Source organism: Enhydra lutris, unplaced genomic scaffold, assembly GCF_002288905.1.
Source record: "Enhydra lutris kenyoni isolate GAN:26980312 unplaced genomic scaffold, ASM228890v2 scaffoldscaffold13, whole genome shotgun sequence".
NCBI classification, from domain to species: domain Eukaryota; kingdom Metazoa; phylum Chordata; class Mammalia; order Carnivora; family Mustelidae; genus Enhydra; species Enhydra lutris.
The window spans coordinates 16,285,787-16,311,556 of NW_019154097.1; positions in this window are offsets into that span (position 1 = coordinate 16,285,787).

Genomic DNA, 25,770 nt, shown 5'->3' on the forward strand with positions numbered 1-25,770 from the left:
AGCAGAATACATATTCTTTCCAAATACACATGAAAACAGTCACCAAGAGACACCTTTTATAAAACAGACTTCAGTGAAGTTTAAAATATTGAAATTGTACAAAGTATGTTCTCTCACCATAATGGAATTAAATTAGAAATCAACACAGAAAGGTATTTGGGGAATTCCCCAATATTTGAAAATTGAAAACATACTTCTAAGTAACTCAAAGAAAAAGTCAAATAAATTTAAAAAATAATTTCAATGGAAAATGAAGATGACGTATCAAAATATATGGACTACAGATAGATCAGTATTTATAGGAAAATTCATAGCATTAAATTTGTATAGGGAAAGTATCCACACAACCACAGTAAACATTCTTAAAACCCAGGAGACTTTCTCTAAGACATGTGGCAGATACCAACATAGTAACACAGTACAAGAAGGACAAGGTTTTTCATGTGTCCAGGGGAAGCGGTGTTGGGAAAGGAGGCAGAGGGGCTATGGTGAGCACACGAAGCCAATTTTCCAGAAAAAGGCTGAAACCCCAGAGAAGATTGTGCTGAGGTGAGAATGCGTGGAGCCCAAGTACAGATCAAAGAGAACACTGGCTATCAAGAGTCGGAAGCATTTTGAACAAGGTGGAGATAACAAGAGAAAAGGCCAAATGATCCAGTTTGAGCTTCACCCTTTGTGTTATTATAAAGGCAATAAAATCTTGAGGTTATGTTCTCTTTGAAAAAAATAAGCTTATACTAAGAAGAGAAGAATAGTCTCAAATTAATGATCTAATAAGTATTCACCTTAAGAAACTGGAAAAGGAAACAGAAGGAAGCAAACAGAAAAAAGAATGTCATAAAAACATGAGTAGAAATCGATGAAATAAAAGCCAGAAAAATAATAAAATCAATAAAATGAAAAGCTGTTTCTTTGGGAAAAAAAAAAAAGACAATTGATAAACCTCTAGTGAGACTGATCACAAAAGACACAAATCACCAGCATCAAGAAGGAAAGAAGGAACAGTACCAGATCCACTAATATTAAAAGAAAAATAAGAAAATATTATGAACTATGGCAATAAAGTCAACAAATTGTATGAAATGGACAAATTACTCGAAAAAAAATAATAAAGGCCCTGACCAACTACAGCGGATGGTGAAAACTCTAGTGTTTACCTGCCTGAGGCCTCCATGTAGAAAAATCATAATCAGTAAAGATATGGAAGCACTGAACAAAATGGACATTTATTACTGGAGTAAAAAAAAAACAAACGCATACTAGGAGTAACAAAAGAAGCTAAAAAAAAAAAAAAACACAAAGAGATCAGCAACAGAGGTTAAGAACAGAGATTAGTAAAGTGACTGCTGCCGATGATGGTGAGAGATGATGAGGACCCCAACTACCAGAGTGGGAGTAAGAATTGAGAGGAGATTAAAAGTTGAGAACTGTTTAGAGACAGGTGCTAAATGCTGGTGACTGATTAACCATGGGAAGGATGAAGGGGGCGGAACAGAGAAAGGCTCACCTGTTTCTGGCTTGGTCACCAGGTGCCACCAATTGATACTGGGCTTAGGAAAGCAAGAGCCCTGGGCTGGTAGAGCTAAATTTACAGATGTTAAGTTTGGGACACCTGTAGGAAATCAAGGTTGGAAATATTAGCAAGCATCTGGATGTATAAATTTGAAGCAAAAAGGAGAAGTCGGTATTGAAATAAAACACTCAATAGTTAGAAACTTCCCCTAAGGAGACTGTAGAAAAAGAAGAGAAACGACTCAAGAGTAGAACCCTGATTAGAAACTCATCTGAAGTTCGGGAAAAGCGTTGTGATTTTTGGAGTAAGACAGTTCAGAAGCGAGTACGATTACCTACAAATATGTTAGTCAACAACTTACAATATTAAAAACTTAGAACAAATCTGAATATCAAAGAAAAACCAGAATGGTTAATTAGTATGTAATATTAACTAAAAATGAGGTTTAGGAAGAGTATACAATAAAGTAGACACTGCTTATGATAAAATGTTAAATGTTTTCCGACCTTCCAAATATATAGATGTATATATATTATTTAAACACCAAACATACGCATAGTAAAGTCTGGAAAGAAATACATCAATATGTTAGTTTTACACGGTTGGGGTGGAGCCTATGAGCGCCACTACTACGGGGTAATCTGTGTCTTGCAAATCTGCTAGATAATACTCATGTAAGAAAACCTGTCCAAAAAAACCAAAAAAGAACCGTAGCGTCGGCTCCCGTCCCTGGTGATGACCGTCAGAGCCAGAGGCCCTAACACAGGGCCTGACACTAAGGGCCCCTCCACCAAAGCAAGGCTGTGATAGCAGCTTACCTGAGTTGTGAAGGCTGCTCCACCCGCCGTGCCGGGGGCCTCGGGAGTCTGCATGAGCTTCGGCCTCTGCCCCTCGGGGGCGACCTCGCGCCTCCACCATCACGCTGCGCTGATGGCCTTCACCTGCGGGCTTCAGGAACCATGCCCTGGCCTTGCTGCAGGTGCTGGGGCCTTCCAGGCAGCTTCCCAAAAAACAACGCCCAGCACAGCCTGGGCACCTTCCGCCGTGTGGCTACCGGTCCTGCGGGTGGCATGAGATGCTGGCCTCTCCAAGTCCCCGCAGCAGCCGTGGCAAAGCCTCTAGACCAGCCCCGAACCCTATGCTGAACATAGTAGGATCTAGGTCCCCTTCCACTTCTCCTTCCACTCCCGCGACAGCCTCATGACGCAGGTGTGTGTAGTGCTCCAGCCCCTGGGACGATGACACGGGGACCCCGGCCCGGGCACTTGCCTAGAGCTGGGCAGACAGGGTGGGGTGGGGCCTCAGCGCACAGAGGTCAGTGCTACGGTGATGATGATGAAGATGGCCTCCGCCGAGCTCCAGCAGAGAGGGCGGCTGGTGCTTGGGGTCTCTCCGGACCCTCGGAGGCCACCCCTGACCCCCACTGTGAGGTCCTGCAGGGCTGTGGCGAAGGACAGCTGGCGAAGCTCCTTAGGCAGGGGTGAGCGAAGGTCCCACCCTAACCTCGTCTCTGGGGGTAAAGCCCCAACTCTTCTCGCCCGACTTAACATCCAGAGGAGAAGCGCGGCCGACCACCACAACCAGAAAGCTGGAAGCTACCCCAGTGCAGGCCCCGCCCCCACGCCGCTGCCCCGCCCAGGCGTGGCCCCTTCCCTGACGTGGCCCCACCTTCAGGCCGCAGCCCCGCCCCCAAGAGCTCCTGGAGTTTGGCTCGTGAATTCTCTTGCACCGTTATTACTGACCGTTACCTAGATGGGACACACCAGGCCAGCCGTGAGGGAGATAGGGCCCCTCGGGGAAGCTCAGAGAAGCTGGATGGTCGTCCAAAGTGACAAAACAGTGTAACAAGAGTTATGATGGTCAAAGTGAGAGCACCGGTCCCTCCTTGGGAGGGTCACGGGAGGCCTTCCAGAAGGACCCGTCCTTCACACAACCCTAAGGAAGGAGGAAAGAAAGGTGGGATGCAACGGTTTTGAAGACTGACGATGAAAAGTTCCTATCCGAAGGTTTGTGAGCCACACAGCACATCTGTCGAGGTGGTGGGCGGGGCAGGAGCTTGAGGAGAATGAAGGAGGTTTGAGAGTTTTGTATGGTTGGAGAGAAAGCCGACACAAGGACCAAAGAGGTAAACTCGACAAGGGCAGGCAGATCTGTTTCTCTCTCTGATGTGTCTCAAATGCTTGGAACGATGACTGCGATAGTTTACCCAAACTCTTCTGGTTTCAGCTGGTTGTGGGCAATGCACAGATGATGGAGGTTTTTTGCAAGCGATCTTCTTGCCCTGAGCTGTGTCCTGGGACAAAGCCACTGAAGCAAGCATCTCATCCTTTGTTCCCAAGTGACTATTTGTAGAAGTCTATTCCAGCTGGGGCAAAAACCGAGTCTTGCTTATTAGGGTGTCACCTAAGTCCCTGGCTGGGAGGGTGACTCTTTGGCTTGGTATATCCCTAATCTTACCTCCCCTCTTTGATGCATTTATGCTGTGGATCTCCTAAGGTCCTCTCATCCTTTGGGGCTGCATTCTTTTTCTGGCTTTTCCTTGGGGCCTGAAGCTTATGGACACAGGGTTTCTGCTGACCCAGGCTGCCCCAGAACTGGGAATGCTTTGGCCTTACTATTTCCCTCCATGAAAGAATTCCAATTCATTCCTAAATTCATTTCCATGATCATATTCCTAAAGTGGAAACTCAACTTAGAGAAGATACATACCATCCTTCTATGGAAGTTCGTTCTGTCTAGAACTTTTCCCCTAGCTGGGGCTAGGCTTTAAAGTGGGGAATTGTTTTTTCTGGGGAATGGTTATCTGCTTTTTGATTGCAGGAGGAGGTCATTAGAGATTGAAAAGGTGGAAGGGAAACTGGTGGGGAACAACTATCAAGGAACAGGAGAGTAGCCAGCAGGGACTCGTTGTGCAGAGCAGGGACCTCAGAAGAGCTGGCTACATTTCTGCTGCAGAGTCTGTGAAGGTTTGGGGATTTGTAAGCTCCTACAGGCTATGCAATTTCTCTAGTTCACCTTCATATCTCCAGAAGAGTCAGAGGGCTATGGAGTAGGGCACAACATTAAGGGGTGCTTACCAACAATAGAGTTGGTAATATGTCCTTTATTGCTTAGAAATGATCCCCTCTTCTTTCTCCTCCCAAATCTGGAAATCCACATATTTGTGATTTGTATCTCCAGGAGCTTCTGGACAGTAGAGCTGAGAAAGAGTGTCTACCTGCAGCCACGTATCTGGTTACAGGATCTCCCCAGAGGAGGAACCTCATAGAAAACAAACAAAACAAACAACTCCAGCTCGAAGTCACAGAATGAGAAGGTAGGGAGAAACAAGTCTTCAGCAGACACCTGCCACCAGAAGGTTGATAGGGGCAAGTGTTTTGAGCAGTCAGTGCTTGGGGTTGTTGTAGCATAAGAGGCCAGACAAAAGGTCTCTGAAGCTGAGCCTCTGGAACAACATTTAGTAAGACTGAAATTGAGCCACACTGAGTCATTATTGCAAAAGTCTGGCAACAGTGGGGTAGAGACAGTTGGTGGAAGGGGCTGACAGGCACATGAATCCATGGGATTCATGGAGTGAATGAGGTTTTGGTGAGAAATGAGAGGCTGAAGTCCTTACAAAGAGGGTAGCATCACATGAAGGGGTGGGATCTAGTTGGGGAAGAGGGTCTAGTATCTGAATGTGTTCCAGGGGAGAGGAGAAAGGGTAACTGATTGGTGTAGAAGACAGTCTGTTATGATTATAGCTCCAGAGGCAAAAAGGGATCCAGTGCCCCATGATGAGAATGAATAAGGAGACCTGGGGGGCAAATGGAGGCAAGGAGACCTTGTGGGGAAAATGAGGAAGCTGGTAGTGGGGTGAAGGAAGGATCGTGAAAGATTAGGTGAGACCAAGGCAAGGAGGACTCCCAGGCAGAGAAGATAAAGCCGTGATGGGAGTGGAGAAAGAGCTGCGTGAGAATGTGGGAGAGCCTCTGCTGGCAATAATAGGATGAGAGGGGGGAAGAGGGAGTGAGACCCACTGAGAAGGGCAAGACAGACGCAGAAGAAAACAGGCTCTGTGGGAGCAGAGTCAGACACAAGCTAGGAAAGTTGCAAGGGTTGACAGGACTCTGCAGGGTCCCGGAAAAAAAGGCTGATAAAATAGGTCAGAATTATACGGGCTCAGCCAGAAGGACAGGTAATGGGTTTTCTGGAAGGTCAGTAAAAGAGTGGAGGACAGAGTTAGAGAGGGCCCAGGTACAGAAGCTGCAGGAACCAAAGGGGACACTGACAGAGCAGCATCTTCCAAGGCCCTGCTAAGGTCAGAAGGTCCACCTCCCTGAGCAGGTCTCGACCCCGCAGTTACTAAAACCAGGAACAGAATAGGAACAAGAAGGTCTGGAGAGAATAAGGGCACCTAAGGCAAGCTGCCTATACCCTTTCCCCCCACACCCTACATAATACAGGTACCCTCCCCCCACCTTTTCCAAAGTTCATGTAACACCACTTTGCTTTTACAAAAGACCTTTATGAGTATCTGTTTTTGCTAGCTGAAAGAAATCCAAAGAGGATTTTCACCTTACAGCAAAGGATGGAAAGCAAAAAGTACAGTGAGCCCTTTTTTGGACACCAACCTGTATCGCTATCTTACTATATCCAAACACCCTGGTAAGCACCCCACATGTATTCATTCATTTCAGCTCCCAGAGAACACTTGGGTAGTTCCAGATTTCCCCTGCTTTTGGAAAGACTGTGTTATGCAGCCTCGCTTTTAGGAAAGACCTAGTTACTACCTGGTTTTGCTACCCAAAAGACCTCCAAAGAGAATTTTTGCTTTTACAAAAAAAGGTCAACAGTGACAGTAGCATTGGGCGTTTGTGTTATGGGAGCCTTTACGGAGGCAGCGCGCCCAAATCCTTCCCCAGAACTACACTCAGCCCCTCAGCATCATGCCACCCGCCCTCTGAACCCTGTCTCTGAGCATCTGTGCCTGCTCTTGAATTATTCTGTGCCTCCTTTAGCAAGATGTGCCTAAGGTATCAGAAAAGCCTAAGAAGGTTTTTTTCCTGCAGGGGGTTGTTCTGGGAACATCCAAAATTAATATTTAATTTTCCATAAAAATTAATGGTAATGCTTCTTTGCTTTATGCCTTATTTGGGGGGTGGGGCTTATGAAAATCTTTATAGGAACACACTACTTTTGGATAGTGGGGAAACCAGCATACCTTCTGTACTTCACCCCAAGTCTTGCTTTCTCATTCTGTGCCCTATGGGTTCCTCCTTCAGTAACAACCCCAAGCTGCACTGGGGCCCCCAAATTACACAGCCCATCCTAGGAAGCAGGGAAACAGAAAAGAAGGGAAGAGGTTAATCACTTTCAGAAAAGGTCCCACGCCACCAAGGCTTCTTTCTGGCAAGTTCTACAAGTTGGTAAAACAACGGATGGAGTTACATGTAGAGAAAGTGAAAATTAGTTTGGCCTGAGAAACTGAAAATCCACCCTTCCATTCATCAAGCTGGGAAAACAGACACAGAACACAGATAAATCCAGCTGCCACATTAGCAGAAAATTCTATTTCTCCCAAGGAAACACTGCAACTGTAAAGTGTTCTAAAGACACTCAGTAGCATGACTGTTACTTTGTTACTGAGGAATCTTGATGTCTAAAAATTATAGTTTATCAGAAACTTTACTTTTGAAATAATTTCATTAAGAACTAAATATCCTGCTTTTGCCTACAGGATCTAATTCACTTTGACACAGAGCAGCTGTCTTGATATCCAACCCAGGAACAGATTCAGGATAAGGGTTTGGGTGTACAACATTCTACATCTATCTCAATTTGTAATTTCAAAGAAAAGGAGACCTTGTGTCCCTTTCATCATCCAGACCTAGTATTGCCCCCTTTTTCACACAGTCCTACTCTGCTTTAACTTATCAAAATACTGTTTCACATAAATTTCATTGACATGCCATGCTTTCTCAAAACTATATCATAACTTTTCCCTTTCTTGGTGACACACCCCATGGTTCCTCTGGTGTGTGACCTCCATCATTGCAATGAGCCAAGAAACCTGACTTTGTCCACTACAACTTTGCTCCTACTAGTGTCCTAAATAGGACATTTGGAGGTTCTCTGGATATTTGGTCAAGACCTTTCCTACTAAGCACTGGCCTCCTTGACTCACTAATAATGTACATATCTGAGACTCCTTGAATCTCAAGACACTGAAGGTATCTCTGTCTTTGATTGTGTGGCTTTAGACTGAATTTAGATTCTAATATTGAAGGACCAAAGTTTAATATTTGCTGGAATTTTTGGTTTCTTGATCAGACCTGAGTGTCCGCTGGTGAAATTGGCTTTTAATACCATCTTCTGTTTGTCTATGAGAACTTTCTCCAGTCTTCTCTGGATACGAGAAATTGGCTTTGGGAAAGATCTCTCCACATATTTGAGCCAGGTGGCCGCTGATTTTTCAGGTCAGCAAATAGAAGCAGTCTAACCTTAGGACTGAAGACTTAAAACACAAGTGATATTTTACCTCTGATCAACAGTCCAAAAATCTCTTGTGGGCTTGTCTGCTAATGAGCTTGTGCTAGCACCTGGCATAACTTCAAGGATAAATTAGAATTAGAGTGGCCACTTGGGGAACTTTGACATGAATACGAATGTTCATTTGAGAAATGCTGAGGCAAAAAGGGAACAGAAACTCTCTAGAGGAGATTGTATAACTGGTCTAAAAGAAAGAGATCATTGTGATTAATGTAGATTTCGCCTCTGTTTCCATTCTATAGGGATTAATAAACACTGGCTTTTAATTATATGGCTTGATAAAATTGTCAAGGGCTTGAGTTACTGCTTAAACCTGTAATGACTTTCTCTTTTGTGTCTATGTATATATGAAAAAGTTCTTTCTGCATATAAACGTACTCCCTTCTCCTTACAGAGAGAAGATAACCTTTTTACGTTGATAAATTCCATATTTGTCTAAAGCTACCTTTCACTCAACTTTGTTGTTCTAGCCCTCTGTTTTACCCCTCACTTGGGAAATTCTAAAAATCCAATTTGACACTCAGGAAAAAAAAATCATTGTCATTATTTTGCATACTAAATAGTCAAAAATATGTAAGAAAAAAGAAAATTAAAATGTCAATAAACTATTTTGCATTATAAAATATAGACAAATGCATTTAAATAATAACCCTCATTACTATAGCTATGAGAGATCTAGCTTCAATATAAAAGCTTTTAAATATGACTTTAAGATTATTTAAATTTTGTTTCATGAATACAAATTTTATAAAGTATATATTTTTTAAAGATTTTATTTATTTATTTAACAGACAGAGATCACAAGTAGGCAGAGAGGCAGGCAGAGAGAGAGGAAGGGAAGCAGGCTCCCTATTGAGCAGAGAGCCCGATGCCAGGCTCGATCCCAAGACCCCGGGATCATGACCTGAGCTGAAGGCAGAGGCTTTAACCCACTGAGCCACCCAGGCGCCCCTACCTTTGTTTTTATATGCTAAGACAAATTATAATTAAAACTAAAATTAACTTTATTATCTATACATATTTATGTGTGCCTACATGTACACATAAAGACATATTAATAACCTTTAATTCTATAAATGACAAAAAGCTTCAAGAATATATTCCACATTAATGAATTTATTCACAGAGAAAGGCTTTTAAGTCTCTAACTGCAAATTGTAACACAGACAGTACACAAAAAGAACAGAATAGGCGTTTTCTTTCCATAAAATGACCCAAGTTAGTTTGTGAATCACCAAAATATTCTTTTAACTCTCTGTCCCATCATTCTCTTGAATAACACAAGTTTCCTTATTTTTATTTATTTCCTTATTTTCCTTAGATGAGACAGCAAAGAAAGACTCCGTGAGAAGGACCTTACCAGGTACTGTTAACAACTAAACACAACAGTAAACTCATGCCTCCAAGTCCAAAGACGTATGCCACAGGAAACCACTGGGAGGCTGTCCTGAGACCTCAAACGGTGCCATGTGAGGGATGGTTCCAAAACAGACAAGGGCAGGAAGCTGCACCCTCCCTCCAAGACCACTGGGACCAGGCTGGTAACTGCAGGAAGTGCCACCTTCCCTCAAGACCCACCAGACAAGACCGCCAGAGCTACCCAGGGGGGTGCTTTAATCTGCATGTGCTTTTGCTCTTTTTCTCTCCTCTCTGTAAAGTTAAGGTTTAAACTGTTGACGCTTCTTAGCTATCAACCATGATACCTCCAAGGTCTTTATCTTTCATACTGTTTTTTGTTTGTTCGTATTTTACCTCAGTCCCTCCTCAGTTGGAGAGTCCAGGGCCAGGCTGCAATTTGCTCACCATTTGGCTACAACGTGCGATTACACAGTTTGCTGGCTTTGTACTTACTTGCCTTTCGGGGCCATCCAGCTTTCTTTGCTGTCAGCGTCATGGAATTAATCAAATTACTTCCTAGGTGATAAGACTCAACCAAGAAGTGATCTGGGGATTAAAAATAGTTTAACAGGTCAAACAACCAGAATTCTAGAACCTCCTGTCATGTCATACATAGAAGGGAATTTGGGAGTCCTAAACAAAAAATGCTCAGAAACCTTTTGTTTAGCTTTCCCTTTTTGTTAGCTTTTCCACGTAAACTTTCACAAAAGGAAAGCCAGTAGTGATGGTAAAATGAGGGACAAAGAAGTGTTTTGAGAAAATGGGACCCAAGGAGAGGAAAAGAGATGGTAAGAGTTCACCGAGGGAAGAGGGCCCCCAAAGGGCACTCAAGCAAGGAAGCAACTGAGGTGAATATGCCTCTGGAGAGTCCGCAGAGAATACAGAAGGCGGTGGTATGGAGTCTGCAGACGGTCTAGAATGTGGGCATCTGTAGAATCCAGTGAGAAAGTGGAAACGAAAAGTACAGGGACGTAGGGGTCTGTTATAGGTCTTCAGAAGGTCCGTGAGAGGCTGAAGGCAGAAATTGAGCTAAGCCCCTCAGAGGAATGGTGGGAGCCATAGGGCCGTGAGGCAGCACAGCATCTTCCACAGGCTCCCAAACAGCAGAATGTCAGCTTCCATGGCCGCTGTATCACACAACTCACAGTGGGGATCTTGATAAAAGTGCTGCCACAAACTGCCTGTAATTGGGACCTTGTCCAAGTGGCTGCAGAAGACAAAAGGAGTAAGCTAAGGTCAGTGAGCTGGGATGGGGCCTGGCAGAGCTAGAGGCCAGGCCCCATAGCCTCATTCCTAGGCCCCATGGCCTATGTTCCCTCACATCCCAGACTTCACAATGTTTCTCTCATTCCTCACACCAAGGCTTTCTTTCACATTCCCTTCCCTCCAGGCTTCCGAGCCAACGTCAACCGCAGGCTGCACTGGGCCCTGCCACTGCATAAGTCATCCTAGGAAGGGGGACACAGGAAAGAGGAGAGAGAGAGTCCTCTCCTCTGTTCCCCGGAAAAGCCTGTCCTGTGCTCCATCAGATTCTTCCAGTTATCCTCTCCAATCTGAGAATCCAAGAGCCTGGTTTACTTGTGGTAAAGAGAGGAACAAAATGATATTTTAGGAGTCTTTGTGGAATGATATTTTGGGGCAGACTCTTGGAAGACTAAGACTCTGAAAGCAACAAAATTATTACACAAGGTAAAATTGTCCATGACAAGAACGGGAAGGCCCTTCCCAGACATTCTCTCGTGCGATCCTCACAACAACCCTGTGAGGTATGGAGACCAGGTGACACCTCAGAGGAGGAGCCTGAATCTTGTGGAGGTCAGGACCTGGGAGTTCTGCCCCCAACACAAAAAGTGGTTTCAATAGATCTCACATGACTGTCCCCCCCCCACCCAACCCCCCACCAAGAGCTCTGTTTTCTAATAGGGACTTGCTCTTGGAACTGCCATTCTCAGAGACTGTGGACCTGGGTCCTCACAGATATGTGAGATTAAGGTTAAACCTTGGGCATCCCACAGCTGACTGGACAAAACCTTGCCTTTTAGTGCTAGTTTTGTTCCTCTTTTTGACTCTGCACTGATCTTAAAAGACTAGAGAGTGGCTAGGACCAAATTTTCACCCTCTTCTCTCTAGGCTAACTGCACACATTCATCATTCATTATTCATGGATAACCTGATTTTCTATATTGAATTAGGAGAGCTCTGGGATCCATCCATTACTCACTTTAAAGTGGGTGAAATAATTGCCACTTCTCAAAAATTTCAAGAAGGGTTTTCTATATGTCACGCTCAATTGATTTTTCAGTCCCTATCCTCTTCAGACGAGAAACACAAATTTCCCAGAACAGCAAGCTCATGTGTACTCCTTCACATAAGACTTGACCTTGATGACAGAACTTGGGCTCTAGCATCTGATTCAAGGCTTTCAAAGGCTGGCAGCATTGTTCTTCCTATCAGCCCTAACACAAAGGGAAACCTTGGCCCAGAGATAGATCTGAGTTGGGATCATGACTGATGAATAGAGTTGAGAGACTCCGTCCTACAGGTATCCTGAACTTTCTTAATGATCCAGTCTATGACCGGTGACTCACTGTTGTCAGGGTTCTATTATGGAGCCCTCTACCACACCCAAAAAGAGGGTCTATGAGCTTCGAATGTAAACCATAGTTCCCCCTGTAATCCCTGCCCTGTGCCCTTCAGTGAATTCTAGTCTTTCCTGAAAATTTCCATCTCCGGTGGCTCTCTGTAGCAAAATAATTGACCTAGGAAAGTAGGAAGGTTCATTGCTGCTGGGTCTGGCCCTAAGGTTCCTTTGCCAAATTAATGTGTCTGTTTTTCCTAAATGTTGGTAAATTTTGACACCTCTGTAAATATCAGAGGAACAGAAAAGGAACCCCATCCTCATAGAAAATATAAAATGGAACTAGTGCCCCAAAGCTCACAAGAAGCATCTAAAAGCAATTTATCTGAAGTGCATAGAAGCCTCACCTAACACTGAGAATATGCACCATGGCTAGAGTTCTAGGTCCCCATCATGGAGTTAGGGGACAGTGACACTGTTTTTGAGGTTGGAGAGGGTTCTTAAAGAGGAAGGTGAACCCACAATCCCTCCCCACAGCATCCAGGCTAGTAGATCCCTTCATCCTTCCTGGGGCCTTCTAGATCCTTCTGTCCTTCTCTGGGCCTTAGCATTTTTCCAATTCCATCCTTTCTTCATATCCTAGATACACTCATACCTCTTACAATCCAGATACTAGCTGGGTCATTCCCATCGGTCATCTCAGCTTGGATCCTACCAATTATATAGCCTTTGAAAATCTCAAGTCCTTTCAGGAGTTTCTGCTAATTCCTGGGGATTCGAATTCCCAGGATTTCCTGTTCTCACTTGCAGATTCCCACCCAGCATTAATCCAGACATAGGCTGCAGCTCTGCCTTCATGTTTACCTGAAAGAGTCCACTTTCACATAAAAGCATTAGTGAGCAATGTAGCCTTCACAAAATGATGATGAAGAGGACTGGGGCAGACCTCACCCCTGGCAAACAACTTTAAAATCCCCACCTACTGAATTAAGCACTGACTTCTTTCCTTACCTGAAGCAGTCTTAGCCTGGGGCACTCAGTCCTTTCTCACCCAAATGATGAGGCTTTGCCAGAACTGACAGCAAAAAAAAAAAACTATGAAGGATAGATCCTCAGTTAACATGGCTACTGGGATATTGTTGCCTTTAGGTTCTTTCAGTGAACAGAGAAAGTAAAAATACCTAAACCCTGAGTTGATATTAATATGTCAAATTTAACACAGGATTTTTATTTTTTATATGTATCTCCTTTCTCTCACAATGAAAAAAGTTTGGATCTTAACATGTTCATTTGTTCTTTTTGAATATATAAAATTATATATTTCAAAATTATACCACAAATATTACTTCTAATAATAAAACTATGAAGCGAAGTTTGAAAGTATTTGCAATTCTTTTTTCCTTAGAATATACCTTACCAAGAATGTACACCAGAAGAACATCTTCCAAAGTTACTAGAAATTATTCTTTTCTCTGTGTGGTTATGTAACCAATTTGATAAAGAGTTAAGGTTATTCATTTCAATTTTATTTTCAAGTTAAGGGTTAGCTCTATTTTTCCCTGATAATTTTAGTCTTCAGAAAAAAACCAAAACATTTACATAGTTCAAAAGTCAAAAGTAAATTATACTTAAGAGAAGTCTCACTTCCAACCCTTTCCTCTGATTCATCAACAAAAAACCGAGATGATAGAGCCTGGCTTTTATTTCTTTCCTCACGATGCAGAAGGAATGTGAAGAACAGGAGAAAAGAGAAAGTAGAAAGACTGTGGTTCAAAGCCACTACTGTTTGAAGCTGGGTATTTACTAGATCTTTTGAGACTTGATTTCTTCATATGAAAATGGAAATAATCATCTATTTCCTAGAAACAATCTACAGATCAAGTGAGATAACATGTGAAATGCCTTGTCCATAGTAAGTGCTCAAAATATGAGAGCTATTCAGTAGAAAAAGATTAATAGGACTTTGAAATTTTAGGCCAACTTGCCACCCTATTTTGGTGTCCTTTAAAAATAATTATAACATGGAAATAATAATGTATGCTAATAGTCTGCGACACAGCTCAGAAGATCTAAACAAAAACCTATACTTGAAGAGATATAAAAGTAAACATTTTACGTATTCGAACCAAAAAAACCTGGACTTGTCTGGGGGCAGTGGTGAGGCAGACTACCAAGAAAAGGCATAAAAAGGAAACTGAGACTATGTTAGGGACTGAACGTTTGTGTCGCTTCAAAATTTAAGTCGAAACTTCCCATCACCACCACCACCACCACGTGATAGTATTAGAAGTAGAGCCTTTAGGAGGTGCATAGGATTGGATGAGGTCATAAGGCTACAGCCCTCACTCTAACCCTAACCCTCTTAAGAGTTACGAGAAAGCTTACTTCCGGTGTCTCTTTTCCCCCTTGTGAGGACACAGCTAGAAACCACCCTCTAGGAACCAGGAAGCAGGCTCTGGCCAGGCACCCAATCTGCTAGCGCCTTGATCTTGGACTTCCCAGCCTCTGGAACTGAGAGAAATAAATGTTGTTTAAGCCATTCAACCTATGGCATTTGTGTTACTGTGACCCAAACAGACGACGACTTTTGGAAAGAAGAATGAAGAAGCAGAATAAACATCTGTGACAGCACTACAGGGATGTGGGATAAAATCCTTAGAAAATGAAAAACTCAGTTTTTCATTTTTTAGTCCAAAATGAAACCACTGTCTATGCTGTCTATAAACTACATGCCTACGGTAGAGACTCCGAAAAATTAGAAAAGCCAAGAGAACTGATAAAACAATGAAATAATAAAAATAGCTAAGTAAAAAAATAAATTCACAAAATCATGAGTTTTTCAAATTCTACTTAGGGACTTAAAGGAGAAAAAATTTGTTCTAGGAAAGGAAGATACATGTTATTTTAGGATGGAAAGACACTACATTATAAAGATGTCAGTTTTCCCTAAATCTATAAATCATTACAATTATAATGAAAACAGCAACATGATTTGTAGTGATTTGGGTCAAATATTACTAAAATTAGTATAACAAGAAAACAGTGGAGCACGGTCAGAGATATTCTGAAAAATTATAGTAATGAGGGGGGCAAATGTTCCAAAAGTATATTTTAAAAGTTTAAAATAGTTTAATAAAGGGGCACCTGGGTGGCTCAGTGGGTTAAAGCCTCTGCCTTCAGCTCAGGTCATGATCCTAGGGTCCTGGGATCGAGTCCCTGGGATCGAGCCCCACATCGGGCTCCCTGCTCAGCAGGGAGCCTTCTTCCTCTCTCTCTCTCTCTGCCTGTCTCTCCACCTGCTTATGATCTCTGCCTGTCAAATAAATAAAATCTTTTTAAAAAATAAGATAAAATAAAAATAAAATAGTTTAATAAAGTTACAATAAATACAACAGTATGGTATTGGCATAGAAATACACAGGAATGTGAACATGAAAAGTCTATAAATTATCCTAACTGTGTATAGAAATTTTGTATCTTGTAAATTACAAATAGCATGTCAAATCAGGGAGAAAAGATGGGATATTCAATAAAAATTGGGGCAACTGCCTGTGTGTTTGGGAGGAAAAGCTGGCTATATCTTGCTCCTTAAATAAGCATTTTTTTAAAGATCTTATTTATTCATTTATTTATTTAGAGAGCGAGCAAGCAGGGGGAAGGGAGAGGGAGAGAAAGAATCTTAAGCAGACTCTGTGCTCAGCTCAGACCCTGACTCTGGGCTTGATCTTACCACCCTGAGATGGTGACCGGAGCTGAAATCTAGAGTCGGACACTTAAACCGACTGAATCTCCCAGGCGCCCCATATAAGCGTATTTTAAAAAATATAAAAAGCTTTAGAAGACTATATTCTTGGAGTGTGAGAAGAATTTCTATGTTTTAAAAATACTTTAAAAGTATAACAGCAGAGCATTCTTTTTAAAATAAATTCAGGGGCGCCTGGGTGTCTCACTGGGTTAAAGCCTCTGCCTTCGGCTTGGGTCATGATCTCAGGGTCCTGGGATTAGGCCCCGCATCGGGCTCTCTGCTCGGCAGGGAACCTGCTTCCTCCTCTCTCTGGCTGCCTCTCTGCCTACTTGTGATCTCTCTCTCTCTGTCAAATAAAGAAATAAAATCTTTCTAAAAAAATTAATTAAAAAAATAAATAAATAAATTCAAATAACACATAAATGTATAAATCCCAAAGTGTAAGCATTCTCAACCCTTTACACTTCCATTCTGAGGAAGTGGGCACAGTTAACAATCTCATGTGTGTGGAAAGGCATTTTTTTTTTTAGATTTTGGTTTTTTTTTTATTTTTTATTAACATATAATGTATTATTAGCCCCAGGTGGAAAGGCATTTTAAAGCATAACCTGAAAACCAGAAATCTTATAAAGACTGATTCATAGGCCAAAATAAACAGGTTTAATATTTCTGTACTAAAGGTAAAAACAGTCAAAACCAAATGACATACTGGGAAAAATCAGAGCTCAAATGATAAAGAATATCCCTATTTTATGCAATGTTCTTACAAGCCAATCAGAAGATGATTAATTCAGAACTATAAATGACAGCTCTTAAACTCATTCATGAAACATAAACTCCAAGAACAATGAGGGTATCTTCCTCTCTTAAGAATGGCAGAGGTAATGAAAATTTAAACCAAAATAATTTTCTGTACCCGTATATTAAAATAATACTGGGGAGGGGGGGCACCTGGGTGGCTCAGTGGGTTAAAGCCTCTGCCTTCTGCTCAGGTCATGGTCTCAAGGTCCTGGGATCGAGCCCCGCATCGGGCTCTCTGCTCGGCGGGGAGCCTGCTTCCTCCTCTCTCTCTGCCTGCCTCGCTGCCTACTTGTGATCTCTCTCTCTCTCTCTCTGTCAAATAAATAAATAGATGTCTTTAAAAATATATATATATATATTTTCTTTCACTACGTTGAACAGTACTAAGAACAAGCACAACTAATGTAGCCGTTCTTTCCAGGAAATGCTTTACTCCTAGAAGACTACAATACAAAACAACTAAAATTATTTACTCATCACGACTATTACTGACCAAGGCTTGCTGCAAGATCTTTGCATCCTTGTCCCCACTGATCCGAGGCTACTATAACATTGAAAACTAAACAATCCCAATCAATTTCACAACTGGCAAGCCTAGCCAAGTTTGCTCTTTCCTTGGATACTTTTTTCAGAGCCCTAGACATACTGGCTGCTCCCTACATTTGCTATTTATTTTTTTCCTAATAGAATTATTTTTACAATTTAATTTTTTTTTTTACTAACATATAATGTGTTATTTGTTTCGGGGTACAGGTCTGTGAATCATCAGGCTTACACGATTCACAGCATGCACCATAACGCATACCCTCCCCAATGTCAATCACCCAGCCACCCTCCCCCGAAATCCTCAGTTTGTTTCCTGATATTAAGATTCTTTTATGGTTCATCTCCCTCCTCAGTCCCATCTTGTTTCATTTTTCCCTCCCTTCCCTCCCACGCGCCCCCCCTCAATTTCCTCATTTCAGAGAGATCACATGATAATTGTCTTTCTCTGATTAACTTATTTTGCTTAGCATAATACCCTCTAGTTCTATCCACATTGTTGCAAATGGCTACATTTGCCATTTCTATATTCTTCAGAGCTCTCTTTTATTTTTCCTATTTGTTAATTACCCTTTATTAGTTAACAATTCTTTGTAAAGTTGTTCACATTACTAGTGTGGCTTACGCTCCTAACTAGACGCTAACTGGTGTGTCTACCAACCATGTGGGTGAGAGCCAATATTTGTTATGTGACCCTAACAAATTATCACCAGTGTAGGAACTTAACACAATCTATTACCTTATATGGCCTGCAGGTCAGGAGTCCAAGAGGGATTTCACTAATCAGGGTGTCATCAGGCTGCATTTCCTTCAGGAGGCTTTAGGTAAGAATTTGTCTCCTGTTCCTGGGGTTGTTGGCAGAATTCAGCTAGCTTGTGACTGTAGTACTGAGATCTCCATGTCTTTGCTGGCAATCAACTGAGAATCATTCCCAGCATCCAGAAGCTACCACATTCCTAGACTTGTGGCCCCCTTCCTCCATCTTCAAAACCAACAATGGGGGGCTCAACTCTTCTTTCTTCTTCTACCTTATCTTTTTAACCCAGCCAGGAAAGGTTTTCCATATTGATGACTCTTTGATTAGATTGGGCCCACCCAGTTAACCTGGAATAATCTCCCCATCTTTTAACTGCATCTGTAAATCTTTTTTGTCATATAAGGTGACATTCACAGATTCTTGGAATTAGGGTGTGGACATCTTTGGGGGACAGTATTATGCTGCCTAGCACAAGGTCTTTTCCAAAAATCTTCAAAAATGGTTGTTAATCTTTCCAATCACTGATTCATCTCCCTAAAAGAACACGAGAGAAACCTGTTGATCAAATGAAATTACTAGGCATAATGCAGTAAAGGATCAACATATTAACTGTATTGTTATCACATTCAGAATTGAACTCTTCTCCCCATCTCAAAACCGATTTTCTTCTAGTGTTGCCTACCTTAGCACCAATACTCTCCCCCTACTACCTAAGTCAGAAATCTATATTTATCTCCATAACCTGTACTCATCTCTCCTTCCCTATTGCTACTATCTTTGTGCTCATTCCTCTCATATGAGTTACTTCCAACAACCTCCCATTTCTACCAGTCTCCCTGTGTCCAGACTTGTTTTCTTAGAATTCATTCATATTGCAACCAGAGGGCTTGAATTACTTAGCTCTTGCTACTATAACAAAATATCATAGACCAGATAACTTAAACAACAGAAATGTCATTCTCAGAGGTCTAGACATTAGAAGCCTGAGGTGCCAGCGTGGTCGGTTTCTAGTGAGGACTCTCTCCCTGGCTTGTAGAAGTCCACCATCTTGCTGGTGTTCGTATGATGGGAAGAGAGGATGAAGGCAAGTTCTCTGTTATCTCTTCTTATAAGGACTCTAATCCCCACCCACATGACCTCACCTAAAACCTAATTATGTTCCAAAGGCCTTATCTCCAAACTGGGGGTTAGGACTTCAAAATATGAATTTGGGGAAGGGACACAATGCAGTTGATAGCAGAATTTTTTTCCCCAAAAGCAAATATCTTGCTTAAAATCTTTCTATGGCCCCCGATGCTTTTAGGATATAGCCCAACTACCTTGACTTTCAAGATCCTGCATCATCTCTCTCTACCTACCCCATCTTATACCACTGCCTCACGTACTCTGGTTAACTGACCATCTCTGCCTCCTAGAATGCATTGCATGCTTTCTTGCCTCTGGGCCTCTGCTTCTGATACTCCCCTCTGCCTGTATTGGCTTGATCTAGTTCTTTTGCTTCTCCAGGGACCCTTCTCCAATAGCCTGGGCAGCTCCTGGTCTAGGTCTGGTGCTCCCCCTAGGTACTCCCATTGTACCCCACTTACCCCACTGCCTGTTATTCTCTGTCATTCCTATTAAGCTAGAAGCTCTGAGAAAGAGGTATTACCTGTTTTGTTAACATTACACTCCTCATGTCTAGCTCATTACTTCATATGTAGTAGCATACAACACAAGTTTGTGTATGTTTGGATGGATGGATGGATGGATGGATGGACGGATAGGTGGATGGATAAATATGCTGCATTTGAGGTAACTGTCAGGCATCCAGGTAAAGCCACCCAGTAGACAGATCCATAGACATGGAGTTCAGGAGAGAAGTCTGGACTAGAGAAAAGCCAAGTTCAGCCAAGAACATGTCATCAGCTTTCTCTTAGAAAGGCGTACTTTGAAAAGTCCTTGAGTTGTCAATACTGGGCCAGACCCTAGTTTTGAGTGTATTTATCTTTATCCTCTGGGATAATCTTTCTGCCACATCTTAATCCTAGCCCTCTGGTATTCATGATCCTGAATTTATTGCTAACTATGAGCTTTTTTCCTAGCTACTTTATTATAACATGACCCTTTGAAATAGTTACCCTCATTTTACAGGTGTGGAAATAGAGGCCATGAGGGTTACCCTCCTCAGTGATGATCTCAAGTGTTATAGTCAGTGTTATGGATACTATGAATTGGCTCATTCCATTTCCCATCTTCCTTCCGGAGCTGCACTAATCAATACCCTAGCTAACAGACACATGTGACGTTTCAAAATTAAATTTAAATAACTAAACTTAGATAAAATTTTTAATTGACTTCTGCAATTGCCACATTTCAAGTATTCAATGACCACATGTGGGAACTGTAGGTCTAGAGTGCCTTCCCATATGGGAGGTCAGAAAGCAAAAACTATACTTTCCACACTCCTTTGCAGGTTCTGGATGCAAAATTTGTTTACCAATTAAATATGTCTATAGGAGTTTGCTGAGGCAAAAATAAGATAAACATGGGGCACCTGGCTGGCTCAGTTAGTACAGCATGTGACTTTTGATCTCAGGGTTGTGAAATCAAGCCCCATGCTGTGCATAGAGCTTACTTTAAAAAAACAAAAACAACAAAAAATAAACACAACCATGAGGATGTCAAACTTTTCTGCAGCAGCACACTAGGGTCTGTTTAGCTTTCTACAGGTCAAAGGTAGCTGTGGCATCGGCATTGGCCTTGCCAGCAGTGCCAGCAGGTTTGTGATTCCCACTGCCTTATCTCAGCTCAAACCTACAGTGATAGGTTCTTGAACTCAATAGTTCTTAAGGCTTAAGAGGTGGTAGCTTTCCAAGTGCGTCATTTCTGTAGTGTTCTAGGTTCCTAGAGGCCCAGAACCAGAACCAGTTTCCCCGACACTCATCACTATTCTGGTGAGCAAAATTGAAGTGCCTGGGTGGCTCAGTGGGTTAAAGCCTTTGTCTTTGGCTCAGGTCATGATCTGAGCCGGGTCGTGGGATCAAGCCCTGCATCGGGCTCTCTGCTCGGCAGGGAGCCTGCTTCCCTTCCTCTCTCTCTCTGCCTGCCTCTCTGCCTACTTGTGATCTCTGTCTGTCAAATAAATAAATAAAGTCTTTTAAAAAAAAGATTTAATGTATTAAAATCTCTTCCTGCTTAAAATATTCAGAAAAGCTACCAAATTTTGATGACAGGAGAAGGCAGACTGACAATATAGCTCTTGTGTTTCCAGATCATTCCTTTGCTTTCCAAACTCCATACATGCAATCAGTCTTCTAAGCAATTGAACTGGGTAGCTATGCACTTGATTGTCTTTTGAAATCGTTTCCCCATTTCACTCTCCTTTGAAATATGACTTATGCCTTTCCAGATGAAACCTAATCGGTCTATAAAAATGAAATGTGGTCAACAAGACAACCTAATTCCTTGACCTGACCCAGGCACACCAGTAGACTACAACTGCACTGTGGTAAAATACAAAGAATAGAAAGCAAAATTTTCTAAGTCCACCATACTGAATGGCATAGATTTTCTTAGATAACAGCATGTTAACGTAAATTAGTTCAATCAGCTTGCTTTCTTATTTATTCCTTTGAGAAATGAGCCAGACTGAGGAGTTGGGGAATTTGGCTGAAATGCAGGGGAGGCGGCAATCTGTAGGGAAGGAAGGGCAAAAGCATCGGGCAGAGTGGGCATGAGGCCCTGGTCGCTGGAGAATCGTCATCTCTATCATGACTCTCTTTCCTTGCTCGCTAGCCCCAGAACTCAGACAATAAATTATAAAGGTGTCTGGGAATCAGCCTGGGTATGTGTCACCATGAATCACATTGATTCTATGCAAAAACATGGTCTCGGTTCCAAACAACAGGAATGTAAGTGAGTTGTCAGACCACTATTATAAATTGGGTACGGCCTGTACCAGCTTCCTGCCAGCCTCTACCTGCGTGAAACAACTAAGCCCATTCTACTTATTAACTTAAGACTTTAAAACCACCAAATCATAGCGAGCACTTATTTTCAGAAACACATTCTGGCTTATTGGGAGAGGCCGCATGCCACAGAGCCTAGCTCCTGGGCCCTGGAGTCACAATGACCCAAGTTGAAATCATGTTCCCGTCATATAGTAACTGCATGATCTTGGGCAAGTGACGTGAGTCTGTTTTCTCAATTATAAAAAGGGGGGGGGGGACCCTATTCACAGGATTTTTATGAGAGATTTATATGAGACAGCTGATTTGCTTACATAGGAAAGCTGTCAGAAAAGGAAAAGTGATAGATAATAGTTTCCCAGAGAAACCCCACGCCCAGTCCAGTAATTTTCCAAAAGGGTGGGACTTCTACCAGCTCTGGCCTAGAGTCCTTCCAGTTTTGTTCAAAATATATCCCATTTCCTACTGTGCTCTCCCCAATAAAGTTAAAGGATAAACTTACACACCAAAAGATCCCCAAAATATAGTAGTTTAGAAGAGATTTCTGTCACTAAGGGCCCTGTGGTCCAGGATGGTGAGTGGTTTCTCTTCATGTGGCCATTCAGGAACCCAGGTTCCCTCCATCCTACTGCTCTGCCATCACCCATCAAAGGCATCATCCTGGTCTGCATGGACAAGGCTAGGTCACAGGCACGTTCACGTTCCAGCTCAAGGGAAGAGAAGAGGGAGCGCGGCCGCAGGACACCGGTTGGTAAGTTGAAGATGACCCCGGAAGTCGCATGTGATACCTCCACTCCCACCTCGTGGGCCTGAGCTCAGTCACACAGCCACACTTAGGTGCGAGAGAGGCTGGAACGCGGTCTCCAACTGCAACCCATGTCCCCAGCTACAAATCCTACGGAAGAAGTGAAACGTGTTGCTTGACAACTATTATTCTCTGCCACAGCCTTCCTCCTGCTTCTTCAACAACACTTGGCTTGTTCTTGGTCTAGCTGTGAGCCTTTGCCATTTACTAAATCGGGCCTCACTTAGGGCAAGCTTCCTCGAGGCCCTTGGACCCTCTGGTGAGCTATAATTGGCCCTTTGGGCTCTCTAACACTGATGAAAAGCTGGGGCCCGGAAAGGGAGCCCTGGGAGCTCAGTCGAGGGTGAGGGTTCTTCCCAAAGCACCATCCAGTTGTTTTCTGAAGATCAGACTTTGATATGAGGGGCCTTTTCCCCCCAGCAGGGTGTGAGACACTGGCTTGGCTGTTACTGGAGGTGACTCATTCCTGCTCTTTGTACAGAGAGCAAAACGACATTGTTTCTGCCAGGAGTGTGCTCCTGTGGCACCCACAGACCAGTCTGTTCCTCTCTGACTCTCAAAGGATTATGAAGTACACAGTGTGAAGGCTTCGATGTGCTGAGCTGCACGTAGCTCAAGGAGACGCTCTCGGTGTGGAGAGAGCGCACGACCAAACGCCAGGATCTCACGATGGCCTCAGCTCCTGTACTCGCCAGCAATGTGTCCTTGGCCAAGCTGCTTCCCAACCCTGGGCCTCTGTTTTCTTATCTAAAAGTATTTGACCAGATCATTTCTAGAGTCTTTGTTCCAATCCCCCAGTCGTCCATGACCTTTTCTTGTCTGTTTTTTATTTGGAACCCCTCAGCAGTAGTTCCTAAGGGAAAAGTTACTTCTTTCCTTCTCATTCATTTATCTTCTGTCCATTACCTGAAGTGGGGAAAACCCAAGGTCTCCCAAGAGCCTTGCCCTGTGCACTTCCTGGGCACCAGGACCTACGGCTGGCCTTTTGCTGGGGCCAATCCCAGCCAGATGTCAAAGAATGTTAATATAGTGTTGACTACTGTCCCTACAATCCAAGTCTGCAGAGAGACTCGGGTAGACAGCAGGCACTGGGAGAAATGAAAAAATGTATGCAGTAGTTGAACAGTATTTTCTCCCGAAGCTGAGATTCTGAACAGTATTTCTCCCGAAGCACAGAGATGTCCTGGGGCATAAACACTTGTTTCACACGGTAACATGACCAAAGCCACAGATCTCCGCAAAACCAATCTCATAACTACAGAAAGAACAAAATGTCAATGGGAGTCCCTTTTGCAGGCTCTCACATGGCTGCCCAAATTCCTAGTTTTCCTCCTTCCCTTAAAAATAAATTTCATTTGAACAGCTAGCATGTTTGGTTGGAGGAAAACTCAAAGGGGCGGGAAGGGTGTAGAGTAAAAAGCAAGTTTTCTTCCCACCATTTCCAGGGACCTCAGCTTTCACCGGAGCTGTCCTTTCCCAGACAGCACGTGTCCATTCACACATAAACTAAATCCAACAGGTCTCTGAGCCTCACTTTTCTCATCTAAAAAATGAGAATAATGTTCAACACACACCCCCTTTCTTCTAGGCTATTTGTACAGACAGAATGTCACAGGGAAGGTGCTGTGTAGCTGAAAACAGCTGCACGGTTGTTATAGATGCTGCTAATGTTGGTACTACTACCAACAAACAGCAATTCTAACTTAGTGATAGAGAAATAGACAACCTGTATCTAATTTGATTTTTCAATAGTTTTATTTTTTTAAAGATTTTATTTATTTGACAGACAGAGATCACAAGTAGGCAGAGAGGCAGGCAGAGAGAGAGGGGGAAGCAGGCTCCCTACTGAGCAGAGAGCCTGATGTGGGGCTCAATCCCAGAACCCTGGGATCATGACCTGAGACGAAGGCAGAGGCTTAACCCACTGAGCCACCCAGGCGCCCCATGGTTTTTCAATAGTTTTAAATAGTGCAAGCTACTAATTTCTTCCTAAGGAACAGCATGCCATTTGGCAACCTAAGGACCAGGCCAAAGTGAAAGTTCCAACAAAGACAGAGAAGGAACTGAGAAGGTGAGACACGCCAGGCATTCCCTGATAACCAGGAAGAGGGTACCAAGAAGAGCAGAGGGCAAGTATCCACTGGAGACAGGAATGATATGACCTAGATACTGCCCTGAAGGACGCCCCTGTAGAAACCCCAATCCGCCATGACCCAGGCCAATGCCAGGAAGCTCACCCGACATTGCCAGATGGCAGTTTTTACACTTTTTTTTTTTTTTTTAACCATTTCACCAGTTTAGGAAAGTAAGACCCAAGCCAATGCCCAGGGGTAATGCTTATGGCTTCCTTATGGCTTACACACCCTCAAGTCAGTGCTGAATCTAGCCATTTCCCCAAGACTTGGGTCAGCAGGAAGGTTTCTCCTTGGTTTCAAAAGGGAAAAGGAACGACTAAAAAAATATTCTCCTACCTCTATGTTCCCCTTCCCCAATCTCTGAAGATTCATCTGGTAAATTGCTTTCAATTTATTGAGCCAGAACTTTCAAAACTTAATTTACTTGGGAACCAGCACATGTAAACAGAGATTAAAGTGGCTGGAACAATGTCCTTAGAGGTGGAAAGATGGTGGCTGGTTCACACAAAACTTCAAATTCTTGGAGGAGCATTAGAAAACCTGCCAGATGGCCGACAGCGAGACTGGTCTCTTGCTCCCCAATCCCTCTAGGAGGTAGAAGACCTTGAATCACTTGGTCTCTATTTATACACACATAGTTGGTCAATCAAGAAATTTGTCTTAACCCAAAAAGTACACCAGTGATCAAGACATTTCCAGTTGCATATATGGACTTTTTCACATAAAATTGACTCAGTTCTCTGATCTATTTGAAATAACTTAAGACTTCATTTTACAAATGTTCCCCTAGTTTAATTAAATTTCTAATGAGCACATAAAAGATGGTGGCTTCCGGGGCACCTGGGTGGCTCAGTGGATTAAGGCCTCTGCCTTCAGCTCAGGTCATGGTCTCAGGGTTCTGAGATCGAGCCCCACGTCGGGCTCTCTGCTCGGTGGGGAGCTTGCTTCCTCCTCTCTCTCTGCCTGCCTTTCTGTCTACTTGTGGTCTCTGTCAAATAAATAAATAAAAATCTTTAA